This window comes from Streptopelia decaocto, assembly GCF_964273445.1.
Source record: "Streptopelia decaocto genome assembly, chromosome: 1".
Taxonomy (NCBI): Eukaryota; Metazoa; Chordata; class Aves; order Columbiformes; family Columbidae; genus Streptopelia; species Streptopelia decaocto.
Window position 1 is genome coordinate 9321789 of NC_138663.1, and position 23544 is coordinate 9345332.

Sequence of the window (23544 nt, forward strand, 5' to 3'; positions counted from 1 at the left end):
TTCATAGTTAAATAGTTGAAAGAACATTGAGAAATTTCACAGGGCAGACCAAGGTAAAATGAGCAAGGCAAAACTGAAATAAGAAGTAATACTGCTGAGACAGAGATAGGCAGCACCTCCAGGATTTTACAGAAAGATCACAAGAAGTCTTTACAATGTACAGAAAACAAACAAACAAACAAACAAGCACCAAAACCCCCCCAAAACAAACAAAAAGCTCCAAAAAACCCCAACCCCCCCACCACAGAAACATAAAAAACCCTCAAAACTAAACAAAACCAAAACCAAACAAAAAAAAACAAACACCAACAAACAAACAAATAAAATAAAACAAACAAAACCCCCAAGCCCCACCCAACCAACCAACCAAAAACCAAAACAAATGAAAAAACAGAGAGTTGCAACATGGTAACTCATCAATGGCAGGACATGGTAAGAAAGCAGTGTAGGTCAGATATCTGTATTCTTCACGTTTCTGGTGACATATAAGTCAGAGATTATCTGTGGGACAAGAGGGGATAACATTTTATTTCTGCTTTCACTTTTTGAGCATTTGAAATTATGCTTGTTCTTAAATTCATCTCCCAGGTTAAGGAGAAATGCATGGGGTTGTCTGCAGCTGTAATCTAGTAATGGTAAATTGTTAATGATTCTGCAATAAAATAAGTTACAGTTTGAAGTGTTTAAAATGAATAAATACAAACCAAAAGATTAAAATAAATAAATCTGGTGAACTTTTAGAAGCAGTCAAAAGGATGCCAACAAGAAAATATTCTCTTTGGTTAACTTTCTTCACTGACTTGGGTACAGCTAAAGGGCTGAAGCTAAGGCGTAGTAAATTTTGGAAGCTGAGTTAATTTTTGAAGCTCTCTCTTCTAAAGACTGTTGTGATAATAATTTATCCAAGAACTGTTTTAGTACTGTTCTTTCAGAGAGTCCTAATCTGGAGCTCTTTGAGGGTTTTTCACATCCAGTAAGTTTTAGACTGGGCATTACCATATGTGCCAAATGCAAAACAACATGTTTAAATGAACAATGCAAGAAACCTGCAGGGAAAGGATGGAAATGGTAACAGGAAAGAGGAAATGGAATTAGGAAAATGGAATGAGCAGAATGAGGAAGACAGAAGGATTAAATGAGTAGCAAATGACAGGGGGCGCTGAGGGAAATATATTACTCAAGTTCTGGTTCAGCTTTCAGCCAGAACATGTATCATGAGAACTGTCTTTGTGGTGGTAATGAAACCTGACAGTTTCACTGGCAGCAGACTTGTAGTGCTGGACGGATGATGCTGTTGTTTAGATATTTTATTTCAGTGGAGACAAGGACAGGGATATGTCAATTCAAAATTAGCAGAAATACATTTTGATTCAAACTTAAAAGGAAGTTTATTTTTCATGTTTAAAATAAAATAAAAAGCTGTTTCATCTGTGTTTTCCAAGTGAAATGTTCTGAATTATAAAATGGAATATACTTCATGTTGGAAAGTACACTTCAGTATTGCTGAATACATTTTTATTTTGCAGGAAATGTAAGATAAAACATTGCATCCATTTCTCAAGCTGTTTCAGGAAAATAACCCTGGATCTTGCCTGAAAGCAGCAAGATCTGCATTATATCAAGTTGAGAAAGAGCAAGTTGAGTATCTTAAAGAAACAATTTTGTTAGCACCGTTCCAATTATACAATAATTTTACTTTCCTGTGCTGCTCTTCACTGCCACTCCAGAGATACATGTTCATATAGTTATGCTTTTATTGTTTATTTGCCTTTCTTGAACTCATGTCATTACATAAAAGTAAATAATTTCTACCAGCTGTTGAATAAGCACCTCTACCCTCATACAATTGCATCCAAAGAAAAGTATAAAGTAGCATAGTTACTCAGTACAATATTCTATCCTCCTTTTTAAGTACATAAGGTAAACATTTCTAGTCTATATAAGAATAAAGTGGGTAATGAGAGTATCCTTGTTCAAGTAAGTTACATATTTTAATGACTAATAAAAAACTTAAACTTCAAGTATTGTATTAATATAATAATGTTACAACTGTTTTCTATAAACTCTCTTAAAAGTACATTCCAGAGGTGTATTTAGGTCATGTTACATATTCAAACTGTAGGTTTAGTAATAATGATAACTACTTAAATATAGAACATCACATTTACAGTCATCTTTCTCTGTTTAAATTATCTTCTCTTTCTTTCTCTTCCCATATTCTACTTGATGAAAAAAAGTGAAAAAGATCTGCACAGCTGTTTTTCATCTATTTAGTGCCACACTGGATAACATTAGTTGAAATCCCAGTCTAAGGAACCAAATAGGTAATTTCTCAACTGATTAAATTTTCAAACTTTCAAAATATACAAGAATTATATAAAGTAACAACAAATCTCATCAGTTTATATTCTAAATAGACACAGAAAACTATGCCTGCCTAGTGGATAACATCAAACACATTTACAGAAGAGTAATGAAAGGAAACAAGGCTGCTTTTCAAGAATTTTTAATACTAAAAAAACACCCAGCAGGTAAGTAGGTGCCTTAATACTTTCAGCTCTTGTACAGATATTGAAATGGCAGGTGGAAACAAAAGACCCAGAAATAAAATTCTGCACACCTGACAATAGAAACAGCCCATGTCTGAGGCAACTAGCAAGCCATATGTATGTTTTCTACTACTAGTGAACATTGCGTTTACAATATTTTAGATTGCCTCTGCAAAAAAAATGTGTTTTAATTGCATGTTTCTTGGATAATTGTTTTGTATAGCATAAAATTTCATTGACATGTCATAGGATATTGTCAGGTGTAGCTATTACAGGTTGTTCTCAAGAGATATCTCTTTCAGAAACTTTATATTTAGGCACTTCTTAGAGAAATGAAGTGTCGTAATATTTAATAATCACTTAGTCATTATCATAATAGGCATCAACATGGAATGGAATATAATATACATAGAACTGAGAGGTACTACAGCACATGTAATGGTTTAGAAACAGTGGCTTGCTGAGATAATATATCCCCTTGGTACCTCTTTAAATAGTCAAAATTCTCAGAAAAAGAAGACTGTATGTTAAAGAAATTGAAGTATAAATGAACATTTTTGTCCAAAGATGAGGATGGGAACAAAATGCACAAGAGAAAAAAAAAAAAAAAAAGAGTTTCACTGGAAATTTAAACTATCCAGAGAATGCAAATTTTTGTTTCTTAATTAAGTCTTCAGGCCTAAGTACAACCAATCAACTGCTGCCAAACTCTTAGCCAAGTATACCATCTTCAGGGTTCCTGGTGGCTGCTCATACAACTTTCAAGTCATGTGTGGTTTACAAATAATATTGATCAATAATTTAACCAGTTTACTGTTTCAAATGGGCAGATAATTTCAGCTGGTTTCATAAAATATGATTTTCCCAGTCTTTGCTTTTGCTAGTTACCATTCAGAGCAAACTCTGCTGGACGGAAGAATAATGGATGAAGTCAAAGGCATAAAGAAGCTCTAAACCACAGAGAACAGCTCTGTAGGATAGCTCCTGTAAAGCAGAAAAGAGACATAATTGCATGTCAGTATTAAAAGGTAACAGCTTACATATGGCAATCACCTAAAGAAAAAGAACATAATTGTATTCATATGTAATACTGACACACACAACAGAATATGCAAAATAGAATATTAGAATAGTGAGTGAATTTTCTATAAATTAGTACTAGGATTTTAGCAATAATTTTCAAAGTTCTCTGGGGATGGCATACTATGAAATTTTACTATTAAATAAAATATCCTCAAAGACTTGGATAATTAATATTTTAATTGGTAAATTAGTAGAAAATCCATGCTCTGAGCTGTTAAAAATAACTTTTTATTCAAGTACACCAGTTTCAGAGTAAAATTTTCCTATAACAGTCATTGGTTGGATAGCAAAATTGCTTTAGTACTGGTGGCATGGCAACAGATCTGTGAATACTGCAATATAACTTTATTTATGAGTTCCTTCTCCACACATTTGTCTGCAGAATAGGCTAAATAAGTTACTGATGTGCTTTCTTCAGGAGTCGACAGTTAAAGTCAATGGGTCAAATTTCAGAGCTCAATTTGATTGAAAAGAGAGGTCATTAATCTGGTACACACAAATACTTCATCAAGCCTTTTATACACTTGTCACACCTATTTAAACACACACCTTTTCTTGATATATAATCTGCCCAGAATGTCTTAATTTGACATATTAAAGCAAGCACTAAATTTAAGACAATATACCTTAGTGTGGCAGGAAAGTAATAAGAGAATGCAAGGAATCTGAAACGTCAGTCCTCACTATACCAGACTACACACTGTACATTCAGTTTATGTTTAGCCCCTTGGTTTAAAAATTGAAATTAGTTTGTGCTCATTTTGTTTCCCCACAAAAAGACACAGCTAAAGTAGTGCAGAAACCATGACTTATATAGGTAGCTCTGAGCTGGATGCAGTGGAAAGGATGGATTGCATGTTCTTCATTCACTTGGGTCTGAGGGCAGGGTTGTTGCAGTGTTAGAAGACAAACATGAGTCTATCTGTTTACAAATAAATATACAGTATTCTTTATATTCTAATTATTATATATATACTATTATTAGATATATAATATAGAAAAAAAAAATTAAGGTGATTGTCTTTTTATTGTCCCAGTAGCAAGACTAATTGATCAAATTTGTCACTATACATTTGCATGATGATTGAAGATTAAAAATTGGATTAGGCGGGATTATGTGGAACAGAAAGTGGCAGAATACTGTCATGTCAAAGTATGCTTATATTCCAGTCATAGGAAAAGCTTACCAAAGCTGGTTATCCATAACTCGAGAATTTCACAGAAGTAACTGCAATGCCATTAAATCCGACCAAGTTTTAAATTAGCTGGTTCCTCTGCAAAGAGCTGCTAATGCAGCAGTCTGGAGCTCAGCATATTTCAGGTTACAATCTGTGTTTGAAAAATTTGATACCTATTTATGTGGCCAGCTCCTAAGAAGACCCAGAGAGCTGCAGCTTGGACAGAACCCTAGTAATATCAGGTTTACTAGTGCTGCATTGCAGACACAATGGAGATTGCAACTGAGAAACTGTGAAGCTTTGGTAAAATTATCATGAAGGCACATTTAATTAGGGCATCTCAGACTCCTTGGAGAGAGTGAGTGCAGATGCTGGGCGACAGAACGAAGCAGACAAGTCTAGCTACTTTCCATCAAGTCTGAAGACAAGGACAGGATTGAGGAGGTGGTACAAATATCTCTCAACAAGAATTCCTGTCAGTGGATTTTGGGGTAGGCGTGGAAAGTTCATCATTTGAGCGGACAGCATGTTAGAAGTTTAAGAAGAACTGCGCTACACTTCTGTGAAATGTTGTACTATGTTTAACTCTCTCTGCTGGTGAGAACCTCGAACAAGATGCTGCCAGAGCTGAGTGTACCTTTATTGCACATACTGGGGTAAATTGTAATTTTTTGTGGTTCAGCACAGTGAGGATCCTGAAATGCTACAAAAGGGGTTCCTGTCTCCCTGTGGAATCAAAGGCCAGAAGTCAGTCCTCATTGTGGTGTTTTCTAACTCACAGCCATTGGACTTTTCAAAGTATTAACTTTGAGGCTGGGTATGTGTGTGTGAATATTCTCAGATGTCTTGTGACTTCTGGTTGATGCATCTCAAAAGAATGTGAAGATCTTGTTCACTTTTCATCCCCAGAGAGTCTTCCTGTCTTCTCCTAAGGTTAAACACATAACAGCCAAGTTGTATAATATGCCCACAATAGTAATTCTTGACACATTTTGAGCAAGTCTGGATACAGGATATGTTGAACCATATGGAAAGAGAGATTTTGCAATTTTAATTTTTTCTTTTTTTTTTTTACAAAATTAAATTTTTTGTTCACTGAACTTCATTTTAATTAACTCTGTTTTGATAGTTCCTAGGCACTTCAGTATTTTATTTCTAAGCTATTTCAGAACTCTGCTACAAATAATTTCTTCGCAAGGTATGAAAAAATTTTTCAACTGTCTGTGAACCAGCAGAAATGTAATGAAAAGAGGCTGATTTAGGTGATATTTTTTTGGCTTTAAGCAGTATACCTAACAATCACAGTGTGTTTGTAATGATGTTAAGTGGCTCAAGTGGAAGCAATATTTTCTATTAATATACTATTCTTCACAATATGCATCACCTGTGAAAGACATCTCTAGGTTCCCTGGAGTCCATAGTCCTTTGAAGTAGAAACACTTTACAAGTTCTGCAGTGCTGGGATCTGTTCAGGCACTGCACTTGCAAAGTGACCCTATGTTAAACAAAAATATTTTGACCTTGAAAACCAAGAACTAATATCTAAACATTTAGAAATTTTGCTTGTGAATATGTTGTCTCCTATCAGAGGACCCTGGGGCTGAGCTCTTGTCCCATTCCTCATACCCAAGGAGGAGATGAAGCCTGGTTTTCAACATGCAGGCAGCAGAGAGGGAAATAATTGACTTGCTCTAATACACTTTTTTTTTTTTTTTAACTTGAGCTCAGTAACTCCTTAGTATTTAAGAAAAGACCTGAATCTTTTCAGCTCTTCTCACTATTCTTTCTTCTACAATCACTTTTTACAAATTTATACAATGAAACAGACACATTTCTCTTCAGCTAGGGAGTCTCCCAAGCTTTCCTACTATTTAACCTGTTGCATCTCAGGTTTCCTAGTAAGAGGTAGCAGTGATTATTTCTAAAAACCTGCATTACAATACAAAGGTGTCTGCATTTGTGTATCAGAAATGAGTAAATATTATCTTGTTTTTTACCATCCAGGGTAAGATTAAGCAGTGAATAACTGTAGTTGGTCCGATAGTACCAGGGCTTCCTGACAGAAAAGACAGAAATCCATGTGAAGAATGCTGGCAGAACCTGATCACACGTGATTAACTTACTTATTTAAATTATTGATTTCAATTGGTTTAATTGTAATTAATAAAAATTGTTACTGACCATAACTCGTATGTGTATTTAAGTTAGTTATTATTCCTGTGACTGTATAGCCTATAAAATCAGTCATAGAATTAGCACTAAAGATTCCCCTCTACACTGTTTACTGTAAATCTTAATGAAAATTAGAATTAAAAGGTATGTCATGTCCCTATTGCCTTATGACAACAAACAGTTACATGTTTGTAACTTGCTTCTAAAGGCCAGAAGAAATACAAAATGGAGCTTTGCTAGCAAGAAGCTGGTTTTCAAAATATTGATTTCAGGTAACAGGAAAATCTCAATACTCCAAGAACAAGGGAAATGTCTTTTGTATTTTAGTAAGCTCTTTTGAAAGGTATACGTCAGAATCTGCTTTCACACAGGAGAGAGTAGACATGAAACTTTTCAAAGGCTGATGACTATTTCTTCTATGGACATCCTCAAACCCACTTCTGAAATCTGCACCCATTATGATTTTTCATTTAAATCAATGCATGTCAATACATGTTCTTAGATGTCCACAGAGTGAGTGTCTGCAGATCACTACATCCTTGGATGCACAAGGTCCACAAGAATGGTCATGGGATGATGATCCTTTCCTATTATAAAGCCCTTATACCATTTATGCTATTGTTTAGTGGGCAGAATAGACATTTTCATTTTGTTTTGTTTAAAATGACATGGAATTAGGGTAGGAGGTATTGAACCAAGTTGGATCATATTTGAACCATTATTTCATGGTGTTTAGTCTTCCTTGCCTCTTGAATCTACTCTTCTTACCTGAAAATGGTCAGCAGTATTTGTCGGAGAGCCAGATGAACACATCGGTTTCCTGAGTAAACCACAACAGCAAAAGATCTGCATTAAAATATACCTCAAATATTTCAAAAGTATGAGCTAAATATGTACTACAGCAAAATTAAACCCTATGGAGTTAGAAGTTGTAACACCAGAGATCACAGCTTCCCTGAAGTTTTTATCTCTTCCCTATAGGCGATACGGAGTTGAAAAGAGTAGAAGCAGCAAAACAAATGAAACCGAGCCTAACATCTTTTTTCTATTTGTGTGATCTATCTCAATTGCTTAGAGAAAGCCTAAGCTGGAGTGAGCATACTTTTCTGAGTTGGTACATCAGAAAAACATATCCAGGCTTTGAGGCTGCTGTTTTTCTCTAATAAAAGCCAATGTCCCATGGCATTCTCATCACTTTCTCCACATCACATTGTCACAGTGTAGAGTAGTGTATTAAATGTCTTTCCCAATTTAAATGTAAAGGGTCAGTTCTGAAAAGGAAAGAAAAAATGCTGCAGAACTGCATAGAAATGGAGGTAAAGGTTTAAAAGGACACTGAGAAAGTTTAACTCAGTATTCATGTGGAACTGATGGGCTAAATCTGAAGTTTTGTTTATCTGTGTATTTAGTGATATTTGAATTAAAATTACTTCTGGTACTTGAAATTACTAACGTACTTTCCAATAGAGTTAACTTGTGCACAATCTGAAGTGTTCCTTGTCCTGAGGGCAAACCTGAACAGTACTTTGCTATTCTGGATTAGCCTATTAAATTCCTGAAGTTTTCATTTTTCCTCTGCATCAGTGTATCTGTCAGCTTTGGTTTTAGACTCCTGAGGTGGGGCTGATCCATGGCAATAAGACTATCTCTGCTCCTTCATTAACATCCCTTGCCTCAGAAAGCACATTCTGGGGAAGGGAAAGGGACATTTCCAGCGATTGGCATCCATGCAGACAGTATAGGATCCTTCCCTCTAGCAACACAGTTGGTCTCATGATCCCTAGGCACATTTTATTATAATTTGTGAATGAAAGATATTGCTATTAATGGTAAAAACTTGAATGAGTGATTTGCCAATGTTCATCAGCCTATGAAGTCTATTAATATTTTTAATTAAAAGAGAGACAGAAGCTCAACAAATTTAAATTGATTTGATCTGAATTATATAGCTGTCTTTTAAATCAAGTATATACATTCCTGAGATTGGTATTTTTTCACTCCTATACCAAAGTGAACAAAGACAACTAGTTTTAAAATGCACTTTAAATCCATCTGTAACTCTATTCCCTCTTACACAGGATTTATCTACACTATGGATTTATCTTTAAACCTCTAAGAGTTATTGATGAAATAGTTTATCAGTGAAATTAGATTGCCTGGAAGGTCACTGCTAAATATTTCAGAAATCATAAAGAAGCTTGCTCTTTACTGTTCTTACCTCTTCTAATATATCCATCATTTAACACGTGAATTACTTTGAAATTACGTATTAATAAAAGCTGTCACTTGGAGGAGGAGGAGGGGACTCTTAATCAAACTTATGAAAAATCTCATTGAATCAAATAAAGATACTAAAATTAAAACGAGGTGCTTAACATCATTTGTGAAAGTCTGTGTACATAGCTTGAGGTTACGTGGATTTTACTACCAATTGCAATATACCAATAAGATGCCAAGACTGACTTTGTGCAGGTTAGCTGGAGCCCCAGAACCAGCGGGAGAGCACAGTTCCTGTCTATGTGCAGGAAAGCCATGGGAACCCAGCTCAGAGACTGGCAGAACCTGGGAGCCCACTCCCTGCCCAGGGACAAGGACCTGTGTGGCTCCTCACCTTGTATGGAGTACTGAGTCCCCAGCCCCGGCTCTGTTGTGCAACATGTTGCCTGCAGCACATTGACACCTCTCAACTGAGCCTGTGATGGACATAGAATGTATCTTGCTATGCCTTAAACAGCTGTTTTTTTACAGCTTCTGGCAGGGAAGAAGAGATAGGTGGTGTGGAGGCAGGGCTTATCTCTTCCTTGAAGCCTCATTAATTGGGTTTGAACAAAGGCAGGGTCATTCAGCTATCACTGACCAACTAAGGGAAATAATGAATCATCAGCTACACTAGAAGACCATATGACTCACTTCTGGGCACTTCTGGGACCACTGACTCATTTCTAGGACCACCGACTCATTGCTGGAACAATCTCCTTGATTAGCATGAGGGCTGAGAAGAGGGAAGAGATGAGCTGCCCTCTAGTATCTCACATGCAGATGGACTAAAGTATAAGAAACTTCTCACTTGTGACACTGGTGTGGCATCAGTGAAGTCTCAGGACACTCACCACCTTGATAACTACAGAAATGATCACCACCAAGATAACTACAGAGATTGTAGCTGGATAGACGTACCATTGCAGTGATGAAATCTTTTCTTCCAGTATCTTAATCTATCTCTCTTTTCTCTCTCTTTCTTTCTTTCTAACTTTATTCTGGGCACGTAAGGGTAATATTGTTGTGGGTTTTATTCTTTAAGTCTTGTTAAGTTTTATGACAGTTATAATTTTTTGCCAAGCTGCTATTCACTGTAATTCCACCGAGATTTTAGTAAATTTGTGATTTAATTGAGCCTCTCAAGTAATTGTCATTACTTCTAGTTACCGCACAGAGTCTTTAAAAGTTAACTCTTCCCTCACCCCACTGAGTGGTTTGGGACAGAGCTATACAGCAGCTCCTCATGCCACCTTCCCCACAGTCCCCAGGAGGATACAATGAAACAGGGAGTACTGCTTGGGAGAAGCTACCGGGTTTTGTAAAGCAGTGATAATGCTCTGTTCCTGCAAGTGTGCAAAATGCACTGGTTTTCCTTAAAAACTGAGTAGTCCAGCCAGTGCAAGTGAACAGTACCATGTCAATTTGACCATCAAGAAGAGATGATACTTCTTACAGGAAAATGGTGTGGTGTGGTGAATACACCATTTCTTCTGAAGAATTTTAAAGCATTGTTTAGATTAACTGCTATACGCCATTAATATTTACCCAAGCATATACTTCTCGTCCTTCAGCACAAGGACAGAGAGGCACCATACAAAGGATGTGCCCAGGGTAGCAGACTAAGTCAAGAAAAAAACACAGATCTGTTGTTGTGGTTCTGGGCTGTAAACTCTAAATTAAGAATCAACAATGTACTATAGAGCATGTATTCAACAGGGCCAAGGAAAAGCCAGGAGCTGCAATCACTGACCTCTCCTGTCTTCTGCAATTTTTTAAGTTTAGATTGGGAAAGAAAAATACATTCTTACATGTCACCCTTGCAAGACTGAAAATCTCCACACTAGTTCATACTCTCTCACTCTTTACAACAAAGAAAAGATATAACCTCTAAATAATTTCTTTATGCTTATCCTAAATGATCTTTCAATCATTACTTTGCTTAGAATGTCTTCACAGGGAAGCAAGTACTTTAAATAATATACAAAACTGTATAACTTGCAAAATGTAAAACATTTGTCTCTGCTCACTGAACTGTTACTGCAGAAAGGGAACGTGCATGTGAACCAAAACTCCATTTGATGAGTGGAAGGAAAGAAATGCCTGTGACCTGAATCACTCAGTTTGAGACTTTAAATTATTCCCACCACCCAGAAAATAACTTTAAAATTGGTGGAATTTTAGTAGAGTTCACTGTTGGAGCAGCAAATTGCTTTTGTCCTAAGAAAGCATTAAACTCTTGGGTGCCTACAATATTGTCTCTTTCCTCACTGTTATGGCAGTGCAGGACAATCAACAGACCAGCATGACAAAGGGACAAGTGAATGCAAATAGTCAGTTCACAATGGGCTGTGATTTTAAGGTCGGTCCCGTGTGAGAGTTCATAGATTTAGGAGCATAACCAGGATATTTTTATATATGGCTTTTCTCTAGAGCCAAAGGTTGAAACACTGACCCCCAGATATGTATGCAGTAAAGCTCAGTCTTTTCCATTATTACTGAGCTGTTGGCTGACACTGTGAACAGAGTGCCTACATGAATATGAAGGACTAGAAAGAGTCACGTATACCAAGGAGTAGTGGAGTCATAGCAAGGGTAAATAATTTTTATTGTGAACCGTTGCTTGGTACAAACTCCGTTGCACAAGCTGTACACACTGAATAGCTCATGGCCTATGGAAACACCTTTCTATCAAAAGGCTATTGAAAGTGAAAAAGGGGCAGAAAGAAAGGAATCTAAAAAAAGATCAAAACAAGACAGCACTCCTTGTTGTTAGTTCCTTTCTGTTGTCAAGTGATACAATAATGACGACTCCAAGACCGCTTTAAAGCACTCCATTATGCCAGTCATGTTTTTCTGTAGCTGCAGTTTCTAGCTTTCTTGCATGATACTAGCCACAAATCAGATTTGCGTTTTAACTATCTACTGATTCCTGAAGCAGTGTCTTTTACAATTGTTAAAATACATTTATAAACAAAGGAAGACATTCTCCCCACTTTCCATAGATCATGTGAAACTGATCTGTTGGTGTTAGAACTTCTTTCCAAACAGGTTGTATTATGTTTATGTCTCCACATCATGTGTGGGGATAAAAGTGAAGCTTTACTCTATTTGACAAATATGTGCTATTTTATTAATTGACCTCAGGTAGTCAGCTATGTCTTCAATGTCTATGAAAAATAATGAGGGAATCACAAACTGATGGTGTTAAAAATATGTCCCTTTTTGGGCGGTAGAGGAACACGTTTATCAATGACATCCTAAACACGTTTTGAAAACTCTTATGTACAGATGTGGATGGATAGCTTGGCATTGGGTGGGGTTTTTTTGTGGTTATTGTTCATGTCTATTTTTAACAGACACCATAGAATTGTTATATTTTTTTTTATAACTTTCTTAAAAATGGAGAAGCATTATATATATTTAGCAAAACGTAGCTAATAGACTTGAGTATAAAAAAAAATTAGAATTGTTCTTAACACAGAACATGTCAATAAATTATACCTTACCATTCATGAAAATCTGGCACTTTCTAAAACAGCTGCTTTGACTACAGAGGAGAAAAACGTATCAGTATCCAAGCAGGCTGGGATTATATGCTCTTCTGATTATTTAACTGTTTAAATCTGTGGTACATTCTTTTCAATAGGAAGAGTCTGAATAATGTAGACAATCCTATATGTAAAGTTTGACTTTTGGAACTGTAGACATAAGCATTAAGCTCCCAAGATTATAAAATTAAAAAGAAACTTGTTGATAGAAAAAAAAATCAAGTACTTGTTTGGACATATTTTTTTCAGATACTTACAGCAAAAGATAGGTTAGGCTCTGAAGGAAAATTCTGAATTTCTGTTCAGTGATGAAGAAACTATTCTTCAGGTTTCTGAAGATGTTTCTCACCTAAACTGTAGTCATTAGATCACCATCAGATCAACAACATATGTGTTTCAATGAATTTTATGGACAAGAGCAACGCAGCAGCAATGTGCTTGCATCAGTGTAATTTCTCTTGGAATTTTAACAAATCAAAAGTTATTATCAAATGTATAGCTTACACTGTGAATATTCAGGTGTAGTGTTCCATAGGCTAAAATTCTCACACTGTTAATTTTTCATGTTATTTTACACTGTGCAGATTATTTTCTTTCAAACAGTTATTTTGAATTTTTTTCTAACTGAATACACAAAATCCTTGTAGCAGTTACCACCTAACCTGCAACTGCCTAGTACTTAAAAAGACATTGACAGATAGACAATCATTCCAATTGTCAGAATTTTCTTTTGGGAATGTACCTACAGACCCTATTGAATTAAACGTGAACTGCATTTAAGAGAAAAATTTAGTTTTTTCCATACTGTGAAATTGAGCTAAAACTGTTCAGTGAAATTCCAGGTCTTCTTTAAATACACATTACTGTACTGTAAGAATTTTTAACAAATATTTTCTTCCCATTAAACTGCACAGATTGAGAGAAGATGTTTTATAGACAAGCTTTTATTCTAAGTACAAAATAACACTATCAAATTTTATGTACTTATATTTTCCCAATGTCCTTTGCATATTCCAACATCAAGTAATCTAATCAAGTCTAATCTACCTAGTTCATGTCTTTCTATTTCTTGGACAGAAAGTGGGAAAATACTTAGAATTTGCTTTTGTCTTTCAAACATGAAATATTTCCCTGGAGAACTGATTTATTTTAGTTTTTAATACTGTCACTATCTACCACTTTGGTTCTGCTGTGGTAGGGATTAATCAATCTCAATAAAAATGTATCTTGCCACAATATTTCCTTAAAGCATTAATGTAGAGTATAATCACTTTTTAAACAACTTTTTTGTAGTTCATATATATTCAGAGGTTTATGAGATAATGCCTTTTCTTTTGCAGTGTAGAGATTAAACGTTCTGACAGAAACTCAGCAAAAGTCAGAAGATATTATTTTCTGAGACAAAATGGTATTGATTACCTCACCAATCATACCACATCTCACTGTGTGAAGCAGCAGCTCCTGTATCAAACCAAGTTCAGTGTATAGTTGAGATAGAAGCTGAAAGCAACAGCTTTCCATATATACCCGTATTCAGTACTTCATCCTTGCAGCTTTTGACCTCCTCCTGTCCCTGTGTACTGTTTAACATTTGCTCATACACATCTTTGGCGTCTGTATTGTAAGTTCCTTTTTTGTGACTATACTGTGTCTATTCATCTTGACCATTTTCACATTTCTGCAGATTCTGCAAAGAAGTATTCTTAACGTTCCCCAGAAGTGTCCCAAGTAAATCAAAGGAACTTCAGCGTATTTTCCCATTAATTAAATCTTGCTATGAACAAGGAATTATCGTATACCTCATACTGAAAGATAAATTATTAACAACATGACTTCAGAAGTAACTTTGAAACTAATTCAATGACTTGCAAAATAAAATTTATTACGAATGCCAAGAAGCTTCTGGATTCTGTAAAATTGTTCATGTAAATGATCACTCACCAAACGTTAGAGCTTAGTAAATGTAATGTAAACTGCTATTTAACACATGAAATTATCCTGCTTTTTACTATTGCGTGAAGGTTAATTAAGATAATTTTGTTTGATATTTTATGTTGTCATTCCAACAATCTGCCAGGGTTGATTTTCATTTCAGGTGCATTATATTTTTGTCCCTTCCACCTGATTTCTTGTGCAGTTAGCTTGTCTGTTTGTATTGTAATTTTTTAATGAGGACAATGATGTTCTATCTAGCTAATACCAGCACTGCTAGAGCAGGCTGAGGTTATCAATGCAATCTCCAGAAGAAAGAGAAGTCAAGTCTCTCAGTCTGCTGTCAGATTACTGACAAAATATTTAAAGTTGTTACGTTTGACTGCATTTGCATTAAATCCATCTTTGCCTTCTAATTCTTAATAAATGTGGTGTTGGGACTTTGGGTTTTTTTTGTTTGTTTTACATGTTGAAGTTTTTGTACACTATGGCTCTATGACATACTTCATTAAAATAGTGACTAAGGCAATCCCCTGTTTTCCTTAGTCATCCTCAGTAAATTTAAATGAGAAATTTTTGATAGGTTTCAGAGATCTCATAAAGCACAGGGAGAAATAGTTATAAAAATAGGAAGAGCAAAAGGATTTTCGAGAAAAACTCTAGAAAAAAATGTTTGATGTTTAGGTCATTTTAATGACTGAATAGACTACAGAGGGAAGAGCCTCCTTTGGAGAAATAGTCATCTGATCTAATTTTGTCTTCTGGGACTGATACAGGAAACAGAAACTCCTGTGTATTGTGCAGTGCTAAAATGCCTCTTCTGAGGCAACACTGTTGAAGCTCAATATCCCAAAGGACCAGAATTCAAGCCCTGGAGCCATCCATGAGGTTTCTGTGTCTGAGAATTATGTTGTCTATGTCACGAAATATTACATGGAGGCACCCCGAGGTTAATTTAAGGGACAACAGAGTCCAAAACAACTTTTATTAAACCAGTGAGAAACAGTGTTTTAGCACTCCACAAGTGACTTAAAACAGGTTCGGATATCAGTTGAGGAAATAATTTGAAGGGGCAGCAACTAATACAACAGGCGGTCCACAGTGTGCATGCACGTGGCTGCACCAAAACAATGCCGGAGCCGTCCCTGGGTCCTGGAGAAGCACACACTTGCCAAACACGGTGCAGGATTATTTTTTTAAAAGAGATACACGCACTCCTAGTGAGTATGGAAAGTGTACACTCGCGATTCCGCGAGGGTAAATTTATAATACACTCGCAATCCTGCGAGGGTTAATTTACTTACACGTGCAAGCATGCACGGAATCCTACACGTGCTTATGTGGAAGCACGGGAGGAAAATACACTCACAATTGTGCGAGGGGTTCTCAGCGGCCACTCGCAACTGTGCGAGGATTAATTTAAAGTACACGTGCAAATGTGCACGGAAAATACATGTGCAAATGTGCACGAAAAGTATAAATATACTCGCAATCCTGCGAGAAGTTTTACTTACACACGTGGCGGCAGGGCAAGCGGAGTCTCCATCCTGGGGAGCAGGGGGGGCCCATGGCTCCCGGTGGCAGTGGCCAAGCTCGTGCTCCGAGGGACCCGCACAATGGGCGGAGTTGCTGACGAGAATCCCGTTTTTTATCTGATCAGACCTGACTGGAGGCAATCTAGAAGCTTCTCTGCACCCCCACACTGACTGTGGGTGCCCCTGAAGCCTCCAAAACATCCCCCACACTGCCTGTGGGTGCCCAGCGGCTCGGCACTCCCTTCTCCTAATGGGCCTGGCTAGTGTGCTCTGGGCCACACAAAAGAAGCTGTTAGCCTCAAGTAGCAGGGAAAGAGGGAGATGTGCCTACTCCTTCCAAACTGGGGGAGAGAGGGGGGTTGCATTCTGCCGCAGTCTACTTTAAGAAAAACAATTTTATCTGTATGAAAATACCTCAAAATTAGAAGAGCAGAATACAGTTTATTTGATGTTCAGTACAGTATCTGCCCCTCCCGTAGAAATTCAGTTACTTTTGCAAATTGAGAAGTTTCTTTACGAATAAATGCCGGGCACTTTGAAACAGCAAAGGATAGGACTGAGCTTCATCTTCCCTCATTTCATGTTGTCGCAGAACACAATGTCTTTCAACAGAAAATTCATGTAAGTAACCTTAAGCATTTGCATTTGAGGGGAAGGTTTCTAAGCTCCCACAGCTCTAGTCAGTCACAGCTCATTGCTTCTAACCTTGTTTTCTCTTTTAGAATGGATTTTATCAAGCCTCCCGCTTATTTCACAGCCCACATGCTCTACCAGCTGTCCTTGCATAATGCAAAACTCAAGGCTGATACCTATTCAAAAATCAAAGCATCCTTTGAATATAGCCTTTACAGAAGCCCCTTTTGCAACATTTTAAGACTAATATCAAGCATAAACAGTAGAGGAGATCATTAAAGATAAGCTAAGATAATAATTTTTTTTTTTTTTTTATTAGTGCTCAAAGTCCACAAACAAAGTATACATATGTAGCTTTGACGGCAAATCACCTTCTGTCACCAGCATGTTTCAGTTGGAAGGAGCTCTTGACACTTGTCATGCTTGGGGTGCCTAATAGTCTCTTCTGTCAGAAGAAAATTAGGTTCCTAGTAAAACGTTTGCTCTAAAACTGCATAAAAACTAATGACTGTATCAAGCTATGTACATTGCTTGAAGCTACAATCTGCTAGGAGAATTGCTTTTTATTTGGAGGTTTGATATCATCGTGCTGTCAAGGGCCTCACATTGGTGTTTGGCAGCCAGGACAATGAGTTCATTGTGCATTTTATTGCAGGAAACCTTAAAGCCAGCCTGCGGCTCGGTCCCCAGTGGAAGCTGATTTTAACAATGATGCTCATTCTAAAATTTTCTAATCAAAAAGTTTAGCTTCGTCGAGTTCCTGAATGCCCTTCAAACTTGGGGATGACCATTCAGAACATGCAGGGAAGGTGGTTATTGCTTGTGTTGCTTCTGAAACACTACAGTGATGGACCACATAATACAAGTCGGGGCAAAAATGTAGGAAAACTGCCTTATAAGTCAAACACTAGAAGAAAGCTTGAGAAAATTCCCACTTAGAAATGGAAATATAAACCAAACCATAAATCAAAGCTTCAACTCCAGCAACAATATGTTTATATGGAAGCATATGTTTATATGGAAGCATCTACTTTTATCTACTTTTGCTGGGAGGAGTGGCTGACACGCCGGAGGGCTGTGCTGCCATCCAGCGGGACCTGGACAGGCTGGAGAGTTGGGCGGGGAATAACCTAATGAAATTTAACAAGGGCAAGTGTAGAGTCCTGCATCTGGGCAGGAACAACCCCAGGTTCCAGTAGAGGTTGGGAAATTACATATTAGAGAGCAGTGTAGGGGAAAGGGACCTGGGGGTCCTGGTGGACAACAGGATGACCATGAGCCAGCACTGTGCCCTTGTGGCCAGGAAGGCCAATGGCATCCTGGGGTGTATTAGAAGGGGGGTGGTTAGTAGATCGAGAGAGGTCCTCCTTCCCCTCTACTCCACCCTGGTGAGACCACATCTGGAATATTGTGTCCAGTTCTGGACCCCTCAGTTCAAGAAGGACAGGGAACTGCTGGAGAGGGTCCAGCATAGGGCAACCAAGATGATTAAGGGAGTGGAGCACCTCCCTTATGAAGAAAGGCTGAGGGAGCTGGGTCTCTTTAGTTTGGAGAAGAGGAGACTAAGGGGGGACCTTATTAATGTTTATAAATATATAAAGGGTGAGTGCCGTGAGGATGGAGCCAGGCTCTTCTCGGTGGCAAACAATGATAGGACAAGGGGTAATGGGATCAAGCTGGAACACAAGAGGTTCCACTTAAATTTGAGAAGAAACTTCTTCTCAGTGAGGGTGACAGAGCACTGGAACAGGCTGCCCAGGGAAGTTGTGGAGTCTCCTTCTCTGGAGACATTCAAAACCCACCTGGACATGTTCCTGTGCGACCTCACCTAGGTGTTCCTGCTCCAGCAGGGGGATTGGACTAGATGATCTTTTGAGGTCCCTTCCAATCCCAAACATACTGTGATACTGTGATACTGTGATCTTCATAAGGGAATGCTCTAGAAGTAAAATGCTAGACCGCCAGGAGTAACATCGAAGGAAGACAAAAGTTTAAGTAGTGGAGGCACCTTTTTGGTCTTTTTATTTTCAAAATAGACTGTAAAGCCATGTTTCTTAGCAGAACCAATAATAACTGTCTGTGTTTTGACACCTGTAAAACAAAAATATTATCTTCTAGATGTCACATTTCTATTTTTAAATCAACACTAGGCCTTTTCATGGGTACTGTCAGGGTACTGTGGGTGCTGGCAGGTGGCTGGGCCAGGAGTGGGTGGGACTCCAGAGGATGGCGTGGCAGGGACGAAGCCAGGGAGTCCCATTCTTGGGCATGGGGCACCCCGTGGGGACAGGGATGGGACTTCATCATGCAGTTAGGCCTGGCTTTGCGTAGCTTGGCTGGGCAAGGCTGTGGCAGGGCTGGGATCTTGCTTGGACAGGGACTGATGGCTCCAGGGGGGCTGGGATGGAGTCTTGAGCTATGGACAGGGTTGAGGGAGCCCTGGGGATCTAGGAAGGGATATTAAAACTTGTTGATGTCCTGAGGGACATGACAGATGGACAGAGGGTTGAAGAGACAGTTTTTCTTTTTTATCCTTGGCATGGACAAGCTTCACAAAACTGCACTAAAACATTCTTCAATAAAGAGGGTTGCAGAAATGAAAGACAGAGGGCAAGAGAGGTCCATGAAGGTTTCTTCCAGGGCTGAGGTTCCTGAAATTTCCCTCAGGCAATGCTGCTCTGCTCCTTCCTGCCACTGCCTAGAATATAAATAACAAGGCTCATTCTTTAGTTGATAAGCCTTTGAAAAGGGGGTAAAATTTAAACTAACCTTACTTAATTGATTGTCTTGCTCGAAGGCAGCCCGCCAGACAGCCTATGCTCTTGACCTTCTTCTCTGTAAGATATCAACTCTCCTTTATATGTTGAATGTGTGAAGACATTATTTCCATAAACACGATTTTACAGTAAATATATAGTAAAAAATTGATGTATTTGGTTATAAGTCATTTATTGTTGAGAATATGCAGAGAAAATAAGGTGGGACACAATTTCAGCTAAAATAAATAAATAAAATGTGTTAATGATCCTTTAAATAAGCATGCCCTACCATGCATGGACAGATTCATGACCTTGGTGAACTGGGTGTCAAAATAAAGACCTATTTGCATTTTGAGTGAAAAAAGCTTTCTGGGTGCAATTTGGATGAGATTTCCATCTCCTTGATGTGTCTTTGAAAATTTCACTCTGAGCCACACTTTACTTTTTCTTTTCTTTTCTCTTTTTGTTGGAAAAAAAAAGACGAATAAATTGAAGCAATTTTTTTTTTCTTTGCCTCTTCCTCCAATCTTAAGTCCACAGGCTACTTTCTACTTGATGCATTTTTCTGGAAGGAAGTAAAATGACTGCTTGCTGTATTGTGCAGGGTAAGGTTGACCCAGGTGGAAATAGTTGCTTCTTTTTTGTTTCTGACACTCAGACCTTCAGGTTTATTTCTATCAGAGTTACAGTTCTATTCATAGGGCATCTCAGAAAGTTCATCCATGGACACCTGAAAAATAATAATGCATACAAACTTGAGAGTATGATGTATACTTAAGAGTTTTGGGGGGCGGGGGATGTTTCCTGATTTTTTTTTTTTTTTTTTTTTTCAAATAAACTGTTCACACCAGGTTGTATCCTTTTGAGTTTGAGTTTCAGGGTTATACTGATATGTTCCCAATCTGATGAATACTTCATTGGATTTCAAATTGCACAGCTGTGAGCTGAAATCGTGGAGATCCTGGTATTTGACCCTAACAGTAAAATCTGTTTTTTGGTCTAGGTCTAGTAATAAACAATGCATTTATGCACCTTGTATTACATTATAAAGTAATCCATGCTAAAGAAATATCTGGGTGATCTGAAATTCATAAGGAACCTAAGTGGTGTACAAAGTTAGCATATAAAAAAATATATCTGTAGTTTAAAAAAAAAAAAAAAAAGGAGTAGCTGAAATACTTTTAAAGATAAAACATAAAACCTGTTTTTCAACAGATTGTTGTGAAGACCTTAGAAGTCCTTGTATTTCAAATTGTATTAGCCTGGGATGTGGAAAATGGAAATATACATTATTTTTTGTCTGAATTTCCAGTTTAGGTAGAAAACTTTGCATTAATGTCCTCTGAAGTAGGTTAGACAGGCTCTTGAACATGGATCTCCTATGGACTTGGGCATCACTGTCAATATTGATTTCAGAAATCTTAAATCTGAGTCTTCTCCTTCAAGATTCAGTTTATCCTTTCCCATTGGACTATTTTTGAAGCATAAAAATAATTCTCTTAAAATGGAAATTAAACCGAATATTATAATATGTATCTATAAAGAATAATCAAGTTATCTAGCCAATCCTGGTTTGGGTAGTACAATCCTGGATGCTAATGCTGCTTCAGAGTTCAGGAACACAGTGTTCAAGGAAACAGAGAAACAATAAAGCCTGATATTCCCTTAAGGGCCACCATTCTCTTAATAGAGGATTTCCCTGAGGTTTGCAGCCATCTAGCAATATTACTTCACTCTCTGCATTGAATTAAGCCTGAGGACAGCTGTATAGCTGAAGCTGATGAAACAGAGTTCACTAAAAGGTAAAGAAATTCTGTACGACCTCACCTTTTCTAGTTTTCTTCCTGTTTGTTACTTTGTACATTCAACATTTATAAAATACATAAAAACAGCGATGAGTGTTTGGGATGCTTTAAGAAAAGGAAGAATTTATCCTGCATTTTTAAGACACCTTACAGAATGCATCACACAATTAAAAATCTAATTTATGCCCATCGGCCTTGAGTCACTTCACTACAAATGATACAGCAACAATTCAAAACCTGAACTGTTCTTATCTAAGGCCTGTGGTGAGTTGATCCTGGCTGGATGCAGGTGCCCACCGAAGCTGCTCTGTCACTTCTTCTCCTCATCTGGACAGAGGACAGAAAGTGTAACAAAGCACTTGTGGGTTGAGTTAGGGCACAGAGATCCCTCAGCAACCAACATCATGGGGAAAAAAGCCTCAGTTTGGGGAAATTAGTTTAATCCATTGCCAATCAAATCAGAGAAATAAAACCAAATCTTAAAACACCTCTTCCTCCCTTCTTTCTGGGTTCCACTTCAGTCCCAATTTTCTCTACCTCCTCCTGTTCAACAAGTGGCACTTGGGATGGGGAATTGGGGTTGTGGTCAGTTCATCACATGTTGTCTCTGCTGCTGCTTCCTCCTCAGGTGTAGCACTCCTCACTCTCTTCCCCTGCTCTAGTGTGGGGTCCTTCCCATGGCAGACAGCACTCCATTAACTTCTCCAACATGAGTCCTTCCGATGAACTGCTTCAGCATGGGTCCCCTCCATGGGGTCACAAGTCCTGCCAGAAAACCTCCTCCAGTGTGCACTTCTCTCTCCACAGGGTCATAGGTCCTGCCAAGAGCCTGCTTCCCATAGAGTCATAGCCTCCTTCAGGTGGATCTACCTGCCCCATTGTGGGGTCTTCCCCCAGGCTGCAGGTGGATCTTTGCTCCGCTGTGGACCTCCATGAACTGCAGGTGGAGATCTGCTCCACTGTGGACCTCCACAGACTGCATCCCAGGCTGCAGGACAATCTCTGCTCTGGTGCCTGGAGCATCTCTTCCTCCTTCACTGGCCATGGTGCCTGAACAGTTGTTTCTCTCACATATTCTCATTCCTCTCCACTGGCTGGTACTCCACAGCAGGCTTGGGTTTTGTTTTTCACCCTCTTAAATATTTTATCCCAGAGGTGCTACCACTGCTGCTGACCGGCTCACCCTTGGCCAACAGTAGGTCCATCTTGGAGCTGTCTGGGATTGGCTCTGTTGGACACGGGGAAAGCTTCTAACAGCTTCTCACAGAAGCCACATCTGTAATTCCTTCCCTATCAAAACCTTGCAATGCAAACCCAATACAACTCCTTGGTGTTGTACGGATAGCTTTGATCTCTTTGACACAATAGAAGTTTTGTTGCTAATTGTGATCAGACTAAGATCACAGTTTAGGATTTACATTGGTGAGCACCACACCTGCACTAAGTCAGGACACATTCGCTCCTACAAAAACACGTCAATAACTTTGAGGCTGGAGTCTAGGTGGCAATAAGCCAGGTAACCAGTGGCATATGGAGGTATCTTATGCACAGTTTATATGCCTGGCTCACATTCAGTCTGAAATTGCTGCCAAACCACAGAATGTATGCATGTGTCATTCGTGTTTGGAATGGAAAAGGAGAAGGATCTGGCAGACAACTCAAGGCACCACAGGCTCAAGCTAATCACATTATATTCTCGGGTTAGGGTTGAGATCCAGACAGACATTTATGACCATAATATGTAGCTTAGGTGGGATATAGGCTCTTGAGTCCAAGTGGTTATATCACGCCCTAGGAAAGGGAATCCAGTGCTCAGTACAACCATTTGTAAGCTTTACACATTTTGTCTGGTGATGCTTTAACACAGAGTTTATGAATAGTATCTTAACATTCAGATCTCCCTACAGAGAACGTTCTGAATTCAGCTCCTCTGTTTTGATTTCTCATGTTCAAACATGGCAAGATTTTCAGCAGAGTTGTCCCACTTCAGAAACTAATCTTTCAGCCTTGTCTCTTACGTGTTGGTTAGTGGAGTGTCTTGGGGTGGAAGAGATCCAAGTCCGAAACTTTCTACATCAAACTCTTAGTATC